The sequence below is a fragment of the Peromyscus leucopus genome, chromosome 3, assembly GCF_004664715.2.
Source record: "Peromyscus leucopus breed LL Stock chromosome 3, UCI_PerLeu_2.1, whole genome shotgun sequence".
NCBI classification, from domain to species: domain Eukaryota; kingdom Metazoa; phylum Chordata; class Mammalia; order Rodentia; family Cricetidae; genus Peromyscus; species Peromyscus leucopus.
The window spans coordinates 11,086,146-11,102,130 of NC_051065.1; positions in this window are offsets into that span (position 1 = coordinate 11,086,146).

Sequence of the window (15,985 nt, forward strand, 5' to 3'; positions counted from 1 at the left end):
TCTTCTCCCTCTCCATACTCTTACCTATTAAAACTAAGATCTGCCTGAAACAAATCCATTTGCTCTGTGCAAATCTCACTGCAATCTCCCATGGGTAACAAGGATAACCTGTTTTTAAGGAGCAGATATGGTCTGTCACCTTAGTTAGCTAGGCACACACATCATGGCTAACATTCTGAAGAGGAAAAATCTCATAGTATTGCTTAGCATGGCAGTTGAATTGGGTGTTGATGATACTCTTGACCACACAGGTACAGTCAAAGATTCATTTCTGAGTTGCTTTCTGTGAAAATCTGTAGAATAATTTATATGGAACATGCTACCAGAGAGAATTCTCATTTGAAAATAATGTTATATAGGATTTTTTTTTATGCTTTCAGTCACTAACAGCATGAGAAAATTTGGAGATCCAATTCAAATGACTATTTCAGTTATTTATTTGTTGAAATATCATATTGACATCAGTGTTTCTATTCATTGGGAAATCCCATGTGATGTTCTCTGAATTGTGTGCAGAATTTCAAGTCTGGATGAGGATTAGAGAGAGATGTGTCTGCTTTCCATCTCTTTGTGTTTTGCACTTTCTGTTTTGGTGTTCTTTAGATTCCTCTTGTGCAGGAAGATAATCCCTTTCAAATGGTCTGATTCTTCTCTGCTGCATGTAAATGCCCCTTTGTGCCTTACACAATGATGCTTATGTAAGACTTCTACTTGAAGGCCCAATTGATAGCATAAGTTTTACTCTTTTTACTCCTTTTATGGTAAAAATCATTTCCTCCCTTCTGTTTTTCTCTAAGAAGCCATTTTTAAAACTCAGGACTTGTGATCTGTTCCTTTGCTCTCCATCCCCTGACAACATCTCATAAGTCAACAATTATGCAATGCATGCACCTTGTATAGTCTATGTTAAGGCAAATCAAAAAGTCTGACTAGTTATAGAGACCTCCATTCTTCAGATTTGGCATTGCTCTGTCAAACCTGGAACAATCTGATAATGAGGTATGCTAGACATAAGTTATGAATGGTTTTCTCGGCAATTAGTTGCCAAGAAGTTGTACATTAATGGGTTAAGATCCATTGATTGGAGACACGTCAATTGTTTTCTTCACCCCAATGACTCACACTGAGATTTGTTTGGAACAGATTCATATGTATTAACATTTGCTGATCACTAATTAAAAAAACAAACAAACACTTTTACCTTTTTGCCTTGCTTTCCTTGCATGGTAGACATAGAGTTCCCTTATCTGAGAGGTCATAATTTTATTCAAATATTATATGATTCATTCTTGAAATCTTTCTACGTGTTAAAGACAGGCATCACCAACTTTAATTTAAAAGTAAAAGGAACTTGGCAAGGGGATGATTTGAGAAACTGAAGGAAGATAATGTCAGGTCTGCTCAAAACAAGGCTGGGACTGTCTCTATGTATGACATTATTCTGTAACAGAACTCTCCATCAGAAACCTATGTAGGTTCTAATGATGGACATGAATGCAGTGATGACTTCCCAATCAATAAACAAACACAGATCATTGTCAAGTATTTGCTAATCTCTGCACCGAGTCATGTTAGGAAGATGTTATTTCTAAGCATGCACAGGCTAGCATTTTGCTGCTTTGATTTTGCAGTTATGGTTCTATTATGAATATAACATACAGTTTATGTTTTTCTTGCAAATTTGTCTCATTGACAACATTCCATTTAAATTCATCAAATGGAAATTTTATTTAAAAGAAAATATTACAATTTTCCATATATTTATGGAATGGTTAATATTTTTTTAAATCTAATTTTCGCATACAAATTCAAAAAAATGAAACAATTATTCGGACCAAGAAAAGCATGATCCATGTAATAATGTGTTCCTACACATATTTCTCAGACTATTTCATTTTTAGTTAATTTTAGGACTAAAAGAATTATAAAAATAGAACTGAAAAATTCAACCTAGGACCACCTTCTCAAAGATGGTACTCTCCCTAGTAGGTTATGCTTTCCTGCTTCAATTAGTAATTAGTGAAAAGCCCCCACAGAGATGCCCATGCTGTTTAGTGTGCTGTGAATATGTGTTGCTCTGATTGGTTGATAATAAAATGCTGATTGGCCGGTAGCTAGGCAGGAAGTATAGGTGGGGTAAGCAGATGAGAAGAATTCTGGGAAAAGGAAGGGCTGAGTCAGGAGCCACCAGCCAGACACAGAGGAAGCAAGATGACAAGGCAGAACTGAGAAAAGATACCAAGCTACATGGCTAAACATAGATAAGAACTATGGGTTAATTTAAGTGTAAGAGCTAGTCAGTAATAAGCCTGAGCTAATGGCTGAGCAGTTATAATTAATATAAGCCTCTATGTTTTTACTTGGGGGATGTGAGTGGGAGAGATTTGTCCTGACCACTGGCCAGCTGGGACATAGGGAACCTTCCAACTACATGCCCACAGGCCAATCTGATGGAGTCAATTCTTCTGTTGATTTTCCCTCTTCCCTAATGTGACTGTGAAGCTGACAAGCAAGATTAGCAACCACAACTGTCATAGCAAAGTACCAGAGTCTGGGTAACCTAAACAAAACACCGTTTTTCTTCATAGATCTGGATGCCAATAGTTCAAAATCAAGATGGTAGCAAGGCTGTGTAGATGCCTATCTTTGTCTCATGTCTGAATAGTTTTCTCTCTCTCTCTCTCTCTCTCTCTCTCTCTCTCTCTCTCTCTCTTTCTCTCTCTCTCTCTCTGTGTGTGTGTGTGTGTGTGTGTGTTTGTATCCTCTCTCCTGTTATTATAAAGAATCTAGCTACCTTCCAGTACAGCAAAGCTACCCATCTTTAATTTGACCTTAGTTGTCTCCTTAAAGATCCTGTCTCCCAATACAATTATATATGGAAGTATTGATGATTAGAACAGGAAAAGATGGAGGATGGAGGGTGGGCACACACTTCTGCCCATCACGGAGACTGTGCTAGTTACTAAGACAGTATTCACTGTGATGCTAAGAAGCCAAGTGAGACAGCGGGCTAATTCAAAAGATATTTCTAAAGATTCCTCTCTGAGGAGGTGAAAATGATGGAGAGAGAGAGAGAGAGGACTGACAGCACAGAATGAGCCCAGTGTGTGTGTGTGTGTGTGTGTGTGTGTGTGTGTGTGTGTGTGTATGTATGTGTGTGTGCAAGTGTGTGTGCATGTATGTGTGTGTGTGTATGCGCAAGTGTATGTGTGCAAGTGTGTGTGCATGTATGTGTGTGTGCAAGTGTGTGTGCAAGTGTGTGTGTGCAAGTGTGTGTGTGTGCAAGTGTGTGTGTATGTATGTGTGTGTGTCTGTGTCTGTGTTTGTGTGTCTGTGTGTGTGTGTGCACGCATGTAGGTGCAGCGGGTGGGGATAGGCAGAAGGAACTATAAAGCTCCTGAAAGCACTTGAGGTATTTAGGGAGCTGGAAGTGGTAGTCTGGGAGTTTATAACAGGCAAATAAAGAGAAGAATGCTCTGAATCTCAGGTCTGTAACTAAAGAAATTTCTAAAGATTTTGATTTGAGTATCCAGTTACCAGGTTGAGGGAGTAGGAGAAATTCTTGAAAGAGTTAACTTGCATAGTAACAGACAGTTCCAGCATCTAAAGAGACTCCATTTTTAAAATGACTTCAAAAGAGAAGTAACATTTTCTTTCTTTCTTTCTCTTTTTTTTCACACATCATCCATTACATTTGAAATTGCACTCCAGGACATTCATTACTGTGACTAATTTCGACCTCACTCCAGCGAAATGAAGGTGGCATATTCACACATTTTCTATCACCTGACTAGCCTCAATCACTTTTTAGCTACCATCAAAATCTGTCGGGTCCATGATCACTGTTCTAAAATATCTTCATTAAAAATACCCTTATCAAATGTACTGTCAAAAAATCACGATTTGATTTGCTGTGTAGTTAACCTCCAATTAGTTTTGGAAAAGAAACTACATATAATTACTTTTCAACTATTAAGACAATTTCAAATTTGGTAAATTTCTATTCATAATTATATAAAACAATGGCAAGTGTCTTTTTAGATAATTAAACCTCATTAATTATAATACAATCTATTTTAAATCCACAAAGAGATATTTCCAAATACCAAATATGCTCTTCACTCACTTATAGCACATGTGTTAGAAACTAAAATACAAGGTATAAAATCCTCTGCAAATTGAAACTTTATTAACAGGGTGATAAATTAATGATGTTTTAGAAGATGTAATTTTTGTTTCAAAAGAGAGGGTAGACAGGTTAAACTAGATTCCGATGTATATTTTCTCTCAAAGTATGATGTCTTAAATTACCCTTCATTTTACTCAATTAGGCCTATTTTTTATTCCAGGAAACATCCCCCCCCCCCCCCCCCCGGCAGTCTTAGTTGTCTGTGCTGCAGCAAGACTTCTCAGAGATGAATGAGCTGCGGGGATGAGCTCGTACTCACCTGCCACCATAAATTCCTGCAGTGGTGTGCAGGTGGACTTGACAGTCCTGTGAGAAACATTTCAGTGGAGAGACTTAGCATTTGGGAAGCCATCTTTTTCTTTCATTCTACTAAGTGATACTCAATTCCCCCCGAAAAAAAGTTACTTCTAAGTCATTATATGAACCAAATCTGTTGGTGGAGACATCCATACTAATTTTGGGGTCTCACTTATTTTCCAGTAAATACGTGGAAAGCTTGCTCAATTCATGGTATCTCTTAAGGTTGAAGTCATGAAATATCAGGACTTGTTAATATAATCATAGGGCTTCAATACTGGAGGGACCACAGGGATCATCCAGCCCAGAATACTCACTTGTTCATTTTATTTATTTATTTATTTATTTATTTATTTATTTATTTATTTATTTATTTATACTAGGGTGACAGAGCTTGGAATGGTCACATTCAGTTTCTCCTGTAAAGGAGAGAAATAAACTTAGTGCCTTGGAAGCTTGATTCTAGATTCTAGATTCCTTTTGTAATGTCAGTATAAGTTTCCTATGCTTATATTAAGTGAAAAATGAATCATGGGATAATGGCAGAAGTCAGCTTGTGTTTAAAATATGCCATGAATCAGAAAGAAGAAAGTGAAGAAAGGAATAATAATTGCATAGGTTAACAATAACTGCTAACAAATGGTAAAAATGATCTTTAAGGACTCACCAGCTAGAATTATCACTATCTTTCTCTTACAAGATTTTACTACTTATTTCCTAAACAAAACATACTAACTTTTTCAAGAAAAAATTTCTCCTACTCAGTTAAGGCGTATTTCTTGATTCTGCATAGAAAATATCCCAACATTCCCAAAGTTCATTGAAATGAATTTAAGAATGTTATGTATACTGTAAAGAAACAATCACAAAGAAAGATAGGGAAAGGCCAGGCAGCAGTGGCACATGCCTTTAATCCCAGCACTTGGGAAGCAGAGCCAGGGAGATCTCTATGAGTCTGAGGCCAGCCTGGTCTACAGCGCAGGATCCAGGATAGGAATCAAAACTACATGGAGAAAACCTATCTCAAAAAACAAAACAAAACAAAACAAAACAAAAAATAAACAAAAACATAAAAACCAACCAAACAAACAAACAAAAGGCAGGGAAAGATCACTCTGGTCACTACAAAGCACAGGAGGAATAACAGCAACCACTTTGGAGAGAGTCTCTGATGGTGCTCAGAGGCCATGCTGACACCTAAATAGTGAATCTGCAATTCTGGCTTTGGGTGGCTGAAACAATATCCAGATCCTTATGGTGCACAGTGACATTCGAGAGAATCTAATCCTTAGGTTTCTAATGTAATAATCCAATGGACATTCAAATTAACACTCAATAATACAGACCAAATCACAAAACAGTTCTTTTATTATTCTAAGGAACACAACAACAAATAACAAAAATTCACAAACAACAAAACCGAAAAGCACTATTAGGACTACAGACTAACAGTGAGTTAGGCAATTGTAAATATCCAGTTCTAACATTAGCTTAACCCTTGTTTTGAAGAAGTCATGTTATCTGACTATATTTCATTCACTATCATATTCTGTTTTAATCTACCATTCATGGCTCTTCATAGGACTTAGATATTTTAAAGTCTCTCTCTCTCTCTCTCTCTCTCTCTCTCTCTCTCTCTCTCTCTCTCTCTCTCTCTGTGTGTGTGTGTGTGTGTGTGTGTGTGTGTGTGTGTGTGTGTGTGTGTGAGAGAGAGAGAGAGAGAGAGAGAGAGAGAGAGAGAGAGAGAGAGAGAGAGAGAGAGAGAGAGAGAGAATGCACACACGTGTCTGATGGAGTGTGTATGTGTTTACTGGAGCATTTGCAGTTCATCTGTCATTAGTTAGAAGGAATTGGACCAATCATGGATCCCCATCCCTTAGATTTCTTTTATGTCAGAAACAGTAAACAATGAGAAAACTTTTACTTCTGACTCAGTCATCAGGATTTTTATCAGAGAGTTAACAAAAATTCACTTGTAGTTTAGTCATGAACTTAAAAATCTTAAGACGTGATTTGTCAATTTGGTGAGAAAGATGTTATCTAACGTAGAAAATTCCCGATATTAGATTAATGTTCAGCGATACTTAGCTCCTTGTTTTGGTTAGTCCACAGAAGCTCCTCATTGAGCAATCAAACTCACAAAGATCCCCCTGCCTCTGCCTTCCGAGTGCTGGAATTAAAGGCGTGCAATCAAGAGTTAAGTGAAAAGAATGCCTTGGGTCATTCTACAAAATGAAACATGTTTCATAAAAGCTATAGAGCCTAGTAAGAGGAATCGGAGCACCTTGTGCAGTGATTTCTCAATTGGTTAGGGTTTGATGCTCATCAGAGCATGTGAGTAAACTTACAAGTAGATGAGCTTCCAAAAGAAGACAGATCAGCTTGGAAATCAAAGATGTCCTGCTTTTCCATGGCATACCATTAATCTCATGTTCACAAAGGCAGTAATTTACTTTCCCTCATGTTAGAAGCAATGTTTGGACTACATCTTTTGTTCCTCAAAATAAAATTTAGCTAATGTCTGATAACTCAAATACTTTTAAATTACAGATTTACAGGTAAAGCATGCCCATGCCATGAGAGCCTCATCTGGTGACAAGAACATCAGGTGAATTCATATAGCTCCTTAATAAGTTTAATAGTACACAACAAAAATCTTCTCATTTTAGGCTTTTCAATTTGTCAAATATTTATAGGCAGCAAATTGCAGAGAAAGGAACAGAAAGGATTTGATAACCTGGAAAAGGCATTTCTGGATCTGACTAGTGTGCTGTTTTTCTAATGCTATTTCTTCTTTCGAATGCTGAAGAGTTTTACCTATAACGGTAGACAGCTGTAGGCTATTGGCTCTTGATTCTAATTTGATATTTTGATGGTTAGTAATGAAGAAGTTCTATTGGCAGCCATTCAGTGCCATATTTAAAATAGGCAAAGAAATGCTTCAGTCTTTTATTCCTTAAAATAAGATTGAAGACCTTCTTTCTTTCTTGGGATTCTGTATTTCTCAAATGTCTTGAATGCACAATGGGATAATGGCATCAAATCATTCTAGAAACAATGTATTCTGCTTTCTTTGCCATAATTAATATGGATTTCCTTTCTTAACTGTATCCCCACTCGCTGTTCATTTATCATAGTAAAACTAGGACTGATATACAGAAACTAAACCTCTGTAAGTCTTAGAGTGTAAACGTCTACGAAAAAACAGCAGAGATTTTCTTAAGGAATTTTGAGACATGATTAAAAAGCAAGGAAACAGTATTGGTATTTTCTTAGTTGTTAGGAAAAGAAGTCTTTCAGTTCTCACAAGTGATGTCAGAAAGATATTTCTGTGACCTGGGAGCACAGCAGGATTTCTTGCAGGTTGTCAGGGGCAGGGATGGTTGACTCTTCCCTGTGGTATGCATTCATTTCTCTAGTGCCCTTACAAGTATTTGCTTCCCCCAACATGATCTGAAATGCATACAAAAAAGCATATACGTATTCAAATTTTCAATGAAAATCTCAATCCTAATTAACTATAAATCAGGAAAGCCGGGTAGCCTGAGGTAGGATAAAATGAGAACTTTGTACATGAAAGGCTACCTATGCCCCTAATTCTAAGAATTTTCCTAGTTGCAAACCTCTGAATCACTACATGCAACTTCCTTCACTTCAATTATCCTCCTAAGGAAAGTGAGAGTAGGTTAACCAAGCCAAGTAGGAGTCTGTATCAGCAGAGAATAAGTCATTTTTTCTTCATATAGCAAAAGTCATAGATCTCAATGGGAGTAGACTTCTGGCCCTGTCATCTGACAGTGTGGAATGGAACAAAGTTAGAATTTATGCCCTCTTGATTAGCTGAATTACACCCCTGGGGCCTTAGACCTAGAAGGAGTGGAGTTCTGTTAGCACTTTCTTTGCTCCACTCTTAAGAGCCTTGCTTTATCACATTATGGTATGCTTATATTATCCTCCCTTGTGAGACTGCAAGTTCTATAAGGACAACATAGTGTCCTTATGCCCTTTGAGAGCAAATTGACAGTATTACCAATTACTGTGAAAACAGTAAATGCTTACAAGACTACACATGCTTAGAAAAATAAAAAGAGAGAGGAAATGGTTTGTTAATTAAGAGACAGAGGGGAAGAGCTCTCAAACATATAACTCAGATGGACTATTGCAGACATCTGTAGGAATTGCAGTTTCAGCTCTGCAAATTCCAGTGCACTTATTGTCAGATTCATGGGCTGTGATCCTTTTTGTGCTTATTTCAAGTAAGGTAACCCAACATGACAAATAACTAACAAGTGAATAATATATGCATATGCACAAATACACACATATATGTTGTTGGTTGGTTTTTTTGTTTGTTTGTTTACTCTTTTCTCTTTGGGAACCACCCAGCTCCTAAATAAATATACAGAGATGTATTCTTACTTATGAATGTCAGGCCTTAGCTTGGTTTGTTTCTAGCCAACTTTTCTTAAATTATTCCATCTCTCTTTTGCCTCTGGGCTTTTACTTTTCTATATACCTTTCTATACTTATTAATCCATGACTTGCTTTGTACCTGGGTGACTGGCCCTCGATGTCCTCCTCTCCTTCTCCTTTCGCTCCCCAAACTTCTTCCCAGATTTCTCCTCCTATTTATTCTCTTTACTGCCAGCACCATCTATCCTTTCTCCTTCCTTGCTATTGGCCATTCAGCTCTACAATTATTAATAATAATTTATTATTTTTTTATTTATAATTTGTTATTATTATTATTTAGTTCAGTTTGTAGGTCAAGCTGGTTTGGAACTCCTTCTACAGACTCAGCTGTCCTTGAACTAGCAGTGGCCCTATGTCTCAGCTCCTTGCGTGCTGAGATTACAGCTGGCTGTTTGGTTCCTTTTGGTAAGGACAACAGTCAGAAATCTAAGTTGCAGCAAGCACGGTGATTGTGAAGGAAAACATTGTCAACTCAGAGAATTTAGAATCACTTAGGAGCAAAACATCATAGCATGTCTGTGAGGGGGTTTCTAGAACGAATTAATTTTGGAAGAAAGACAGTCGCTACATGTGGACGACACCATTCAGTGGGCTGGGACAGGGACATGGATACCAGCATTCGCGTCTTTGGCTGCAATATGACAACAACCTCACCCTCCCATCACTACTCCCCTGTCATGGTGCATTGTGTCTCCTAGAACTGTAAGATAAAATAAAATTTCTCATCTAAATTGCTTCTTGTCTGGTATTCAGTCACAGCAAGGAGAATACACTACACTGCCATTCCATACAGAACACAACACACTCAGGGCTCTAAGACAGGAGGTTCACTCTGAGTTAGAGGCAAGCTTGGAATACAGAGTGAAGCCATGTCTCAGAAAAAGAAAAAAAAGTGAAACTTGTTATAATCATAAAGTATTAACTGGTTTAGAATTTACTTGTCTTCATCACCCTATATCTCCTAATCTCATGACTGGAAAACCATTTCATGTTCTTGGAATTAAACTTTATCTTTTTATTTTAATAAACTATTTTATATTTTCCTTTTAGTTCTTCTATTCATGAAGTGATTTCTGGAGAACTTATGCTATCAAGAGGCATTCTACAGATATCAATGGTAAAACCCGTCAGGCTGCTCTGGCAGCCATAATAAAATGTTTCTCCCTCAGTGTACTGGAAGATGGTCATCTGGGATGGGGGTACCAACATGACACAAAGTTCTGGTGTGGACTCTTTGGGGGTTTGCAGATGGTGTCCTCATACAGCCTTTGCCTAATGCATACAACTAGCTTGAAAGAAAACTCTCTCCTTTCTTTTATGGCCGCCAGTCCTATTGCCTTTTAGCCACATTGTTAAACTTGCTTCCTGCTATTTCCAAACACAACCTCATGAAGAATTAGAATTTTCCTATGCTTGAATGAATTTAACATAAATTCGTATGTTAAAACTTAGATCTCAAGTTCATGATTCTAAGATATGGGCCCTGTAAGAAGTAACTATGTCTCAAGGGAAGAGACCTCATGAGTGGGGTGATTCCATCAACAGTTTGAAGATCACAGACCAGACACTTTCGTACTTCTAGTCTGTGTAAAAAATAGTCTGGGGACGTCTCAGAGGAAGAGAGTTGAAGATACAAAACATTTGGAGGCAGGGCAGCTAAAAACGTTTTTGAATCTGAGGAGAATTATAATCCAGGGCTTCAGTGAGCTCAATAAAATGGGCATGATGACTTCCCACAGCCCCAAGAAAGGAAGACACACCGTAATAAAATTGTTAAGAAACCATAAGAAATTGTTAATGTTGTACAAAAGCAGGGCAAAGCAGACACCACTCAGAGAGGGGACAATAAGAATGCTTACAAACCATTCAGAAACTCTTCTGTAAGCCTGGCAATAAGAGAGACACTGGTCCCAATGTCCATCTACAGTTTTATGACCAGTGAAAATCTTTAAAAATAAATGTGTTGACTTTCATTTTTTAGTCAGGTACCAAAGGAGTTTGGAAGGTATCCTTTCCTTCTAGTGGTATCTTGAAAGGTGAAGTAACTGAAAACTCGGCAACTGAGATGCATTATAGTAATGTGGAGACCAGAGGAAAGTGCTCTCAAAGTTGGAGGGACAGTTAGACACTTATAAAAATGTCACTTCCCAGAGCCAAACTCACGAACTGGAGCCAGCAATGTGGTGGGGAAATCTGTACTGTGGTTGTTAGTTACCAGAAGCTCAGTGTAGACAGGTCTGACAGCCACAGGCTGGATGCTGGGCGACAAGGAGGGGCCTGGGTCCTGAGGATTGAGAGATTTTTACCCTCAGGAGCGTGTCCACATCAACATAGTGAACAGTGAAGAAAATTCTTGTGCTTCCAGCAGGGGGAGACAAAAAGTAACCATTCAGGAACAAGCCAATGTATCCTGTTCTTAACAAGGTCTGCCCTCAAGAGAAACTTCTCATATTTTAAAATTTTTTAAGTGAGATACTAAACTAATTGGAGATGATGGTGTTAATTTTTTTTAAACCAATTCTAGCTAACCAGGAGAAGGGGAAATGCAACTCCAGCCCTCTCTAGTCATCCATCCCCGGGGGGAGGAGGAAATGGATGAGACAAAGCACATGGGAAATTCACAGTCCAGAATCACAGGCTTCCTAAAGGACTGGGGTGGCCCACAAGACAGCCTGCGGTCACTCTGCACACACTGCCAACCCAAGCTGGAGACTTACATGACACAGCTTTGGTACCCAGATCGTCTATTGTCTGGGAAGGCTATGAATTACACAGCAAATGGAAACACACAGAAGGGACAGGACAAGCATCAGATTCTGACTCACATACTGCACTATCACCAGAACTATTGAACATAAAATTTAAAACATCTGTGGCAAATGTACGAAGGATTCTAACAGGTAAAACAGGCAACCCACAGTGATACAGAGATGATGTAAGCAGCAGAGAGATGGATAGTCTTGGAATCAGTAGGAATCCTAGAGGTCAAAAATACCTTACCAGAATCAAGGAGGCCTTTGATTGACTACTAATGGACTATATTCAGCCAAGGGAAGAATCTCTGAGCTTTTCCAGATCAAAAGAGAAGCTGTCAAAACATACACGCAAGGACAGAAAAGACCAACACAACAGCAACAAAGGTAGAGCCGACAATCCACCAACTATGTCAGAGTTTCCAAAGCTGTACGTATGTATCAGGGGGCACTGCCACGAGAAGAGAGAGGGAGTAAGGCCTGACGATCTCCAAGCTAGTAGGAGAGACGAAAGAGTAGATTTAAATATCTTTCAGTGGACAGCTTGTGAGAGTGGGTTCCCTCCTCCCATGTGTGTGTTCTGGGAATCATCGGCTTGGTAGCAAGTGCCATTCAGCCATGTCAACAAACACACAGATGACTTTGTTTTCAAAAGATGGCTCTCCCTCAAGTCTCAGCCATCTTCTAACCAGACCCGATGTGGTCTTCTGCACCTTTGTGGAGTTTACAGGCATCTGGAATTTCAGTCATTACGTACTTAGATTTTAGGCATCTCCACCTTTCATAATAAGTTTGCTCCAAGTTTTTTTTTTATGACTATTAATGTTCAGTTGGTCTCCTCTGGTTTATTTCATCATCTGCCACCTGGAGAAGTTGTGGATGTGGTTCTCCACTGCTCAGTTGGAGGATGTGGGGTGGTTCATGAAGAACAAATGGAGAGATAACCACAAAACCAGTTTTTCGTCAATACAGCTCATTAAAAAGAGATACTTCCAAGATTTTGCATGACTTTTGTAGTTCCCTGTGACAAATAATTATTTTTAATAATTTTGTCTCAATTTAAAATTGCTACTTAGAGAAAAGAAATGATTGGGTGTTATTACCAGAAATCCTCCCCACACACCTTTTTCATTTATAGAGTTTTACAAAGAACTATTTAGAAATATTAAGTAATGACTGTTTTATAGTAGTAATGGTTCAGCTCATTTTACTGTTTTTTTTGTTTTGAAATTTCTTTTCCTTTTTCATATAAATATGCTATCATTGTAATAAGAGGACTATCCCACTTATTGTCTTCATTTTGCAATAGCTTAAAGACAAGGAATACAAGCTGAGGTCCTGATGTAAATTTAGAGATTTTTGAAGTTCTGATGAACAAAACAGAATTACTTTATAATCATTGTAGTTTTATATTTTATTCAGTTCTCCCATTAGAACAATCCTTATGAAGACTTACTCGATTTTCACTCTAAACTAGTTTATCATTTTCTTTTTATACAATTCATGTGTACTAGCACATTGTATTTTTAATACTACAAAATATTGTAGGCTCACATTATCTGATCAGTTTCAATCATAACTAATATGATTTATCTGTTTACTTAGCTTCCTGATGATAATTGCTTATTTAAAGGTATAGTAATTTTTTACTTTGGATTATTTCCCGAGTCAAGAAAAACCAAAAACCAAAACTCCAAACTAAAAAAAACAGGAGCAACTAATAGCTCATTGAAATTTAATCAAACCCAGGCCACTGTGCAAATGCTTTTCATATTTTGAAACTGTTTGGTATCTTTAACTATTCTATCGAGTGAATTAAAGTTTGATTTCTACCTATTAAAATAGAAACATGAGCTATAGAAGGGTTGGGTATTTCCCTAGAATTATGAAGTTTGGGTAAGGGTGGAAAGAAATTTCCTGGCATTGACACTCTGTCCCTGCCCGATGTCTACTTCCAGTGTGCTACACCGTGGAGAAGACTGGGATCATGCGGCTCTGTGTCCGGGTTATTCGGTAACAAACATTACTGAGACATGCAAGACCCCTTTAGACTGAAGAGGCTAAATGGGGCAAACATGTCCCAGGGTGCTTTCAATGCACTCTAAATTAAAAGCAAGGCTGTGTCTGAAATTTCTTCCAGATCTATAATTCAGCAACTTGGTTCACAGTTATTTTGGCCGAAAGGAAAATTTGGAAGTAAATATCCACTCACACTGTGCTGCCCCCATCTGCCAGAAAGTCGCCCCCCTTCCTTTCAACTCTGATACTCACTTCTCTCTTCATTTATAGTCCTCAAACACCAAGCTGGGGCTGGGCTCAATGGGTAAAGATGGTTGCCTCTAAGAGCTTAATTTCTAGAACTCATGTGGTGGAGAGAAAAACAGACTCCTGTAAATTGTTCTTCAATCTTCCACATGCGAACCTACCCATCCTCACACTCTCAGTAAATACATAAATGTGGAACAGAAAAGTAAACTAAAACTCCAGGCTGTTCATTCTCACAGCGTTTGGTAAAGAGAACGCCAGAATAACGCGCTCTTGTTTCTCTCTGCTATCCGTTCTCCTTGTCTTAATATTAAAAATCCACATACAAGGCTTCATAGCCAAATTGCTTTTTGGCTATTTTCATAGTAGCTAAGATGGCATTATGATTAACATTGGGCCCAAATCATGTAGAAGGTTAAGTTTGTAATTGGTTTCAAAATTTTCCAAACACGGGGTAATGTTGCTTCCCAGTGCACTTTCCTGCTACTGAGTTCAGCTGAGCTGATTGCAAACAACGTCGTGAGAGAAAGCGGTGCCGGTCTCCAGTGTGGCCTGCCCCTGCTTCTTGTGGGTGAATCTCTAAAATAACCTGTCTTCATAATCTTTATCAAAGCAGCATAAATAAGGCTATGGCAAGAACCTATTCTTTAGCCTTGTCTTTGGTGTGGTCACATAGAAAAATTTGCAGCAGTCTAAAAGTAAGACCGCAGAATATAATGAATCAATATTATTTTCAGAACCGTGGCAAACAGGTGGACGAACAAGGGAATTTTCCTTGATGTCTTCTGAATTTATAATCAGGGGTATATAGTTGCTTCTCCCTTCCCCGAGTTTGAGTTGCAGGTGCATTGTCTCAACTCCCCATTGTATACTGTGTATTGTAGTTTTACGTCACAGAACAGCAAGTGCTCAGAGTCACTGCCTATATGTACTGCAGAGTGCTTTGCTTCCTCCAGCACAGGCAGTGCATTGACCGTACTTCCATTTCATAAAGCAATGATAAGGTTTTGTATACATCGATATTTAAATGTTCAGAGGGAGGCGTCGTGAAAGTGACTATAAATTGTCCTAATTACCCATTCCATCTTACCCTCTGTGATGAATCAGATATTTCTTGCTAGAATTCCGATGCTCAGGTGGAGAATACATTTCTAGGCGTCCTTGTGAGAACAAGTGACGCAGATATGTTTCTGGAATATAAGAAGATGTCATATGTGTAACTTGTGGTCACAGCTGGTAGACAGAAGTTCCTCACTCTTCCCTGCCCCTGCTTCATCTGTCTAGAGGATCTTTTACAGCAGCATAGTCTGTAGCCTGAACAATATGACGGTGTTTGAACTACCTACACGACATCACCAAGCCAGTAACTTTACTTAGCCTTAGTTTCTTCATCCCTAAAAACCTAAAAAAAAAACAACCCTGTACTTTCTATTGAATGATTGTTTTGGGACAAATATATTTTAAGAACACTAAAAACAAGTTGGCATATACACTTTTGCATAATTTCCAATGAATTGCATTTTAAACACTTTAAAAATGGTATACAAACAAAATTGGGAAAACAGATGTTTCTTACATGAAACTATTCTTTCCCCCAGAGCAATCACATACTTTTATGCTATTTCTTATGAATTATTCAGATGACAAAAGACTTATAAACAAACATGTTGATAAAACTGCTGCTCGTTTACGTTTAACAGGAGGATTCTCTGTAATAGTAATTAGGCGACTGCAAACACACCAAGTTGGTGAACTATAGTACAAACAGGTGCACATCCACTCGGCTCTGTGTCTGGCCGGTGCAGACTTCATTAGCAAGGGTGCATTCCTTTGCTCATACCAACAGGAAACACTGGCATCTCAGAATAAAAGTGAGAGTGAGGCTTGGGTATCCATCCACATTCTCTCTTTGCAGCATTAGGAAGCCTGCATCAGCCGTTCAGCTCATGTGGAAGGTTTCTGTCACTCCTCCTCTCTATAGAACATGTTTCACACCTGGACTGTGAAA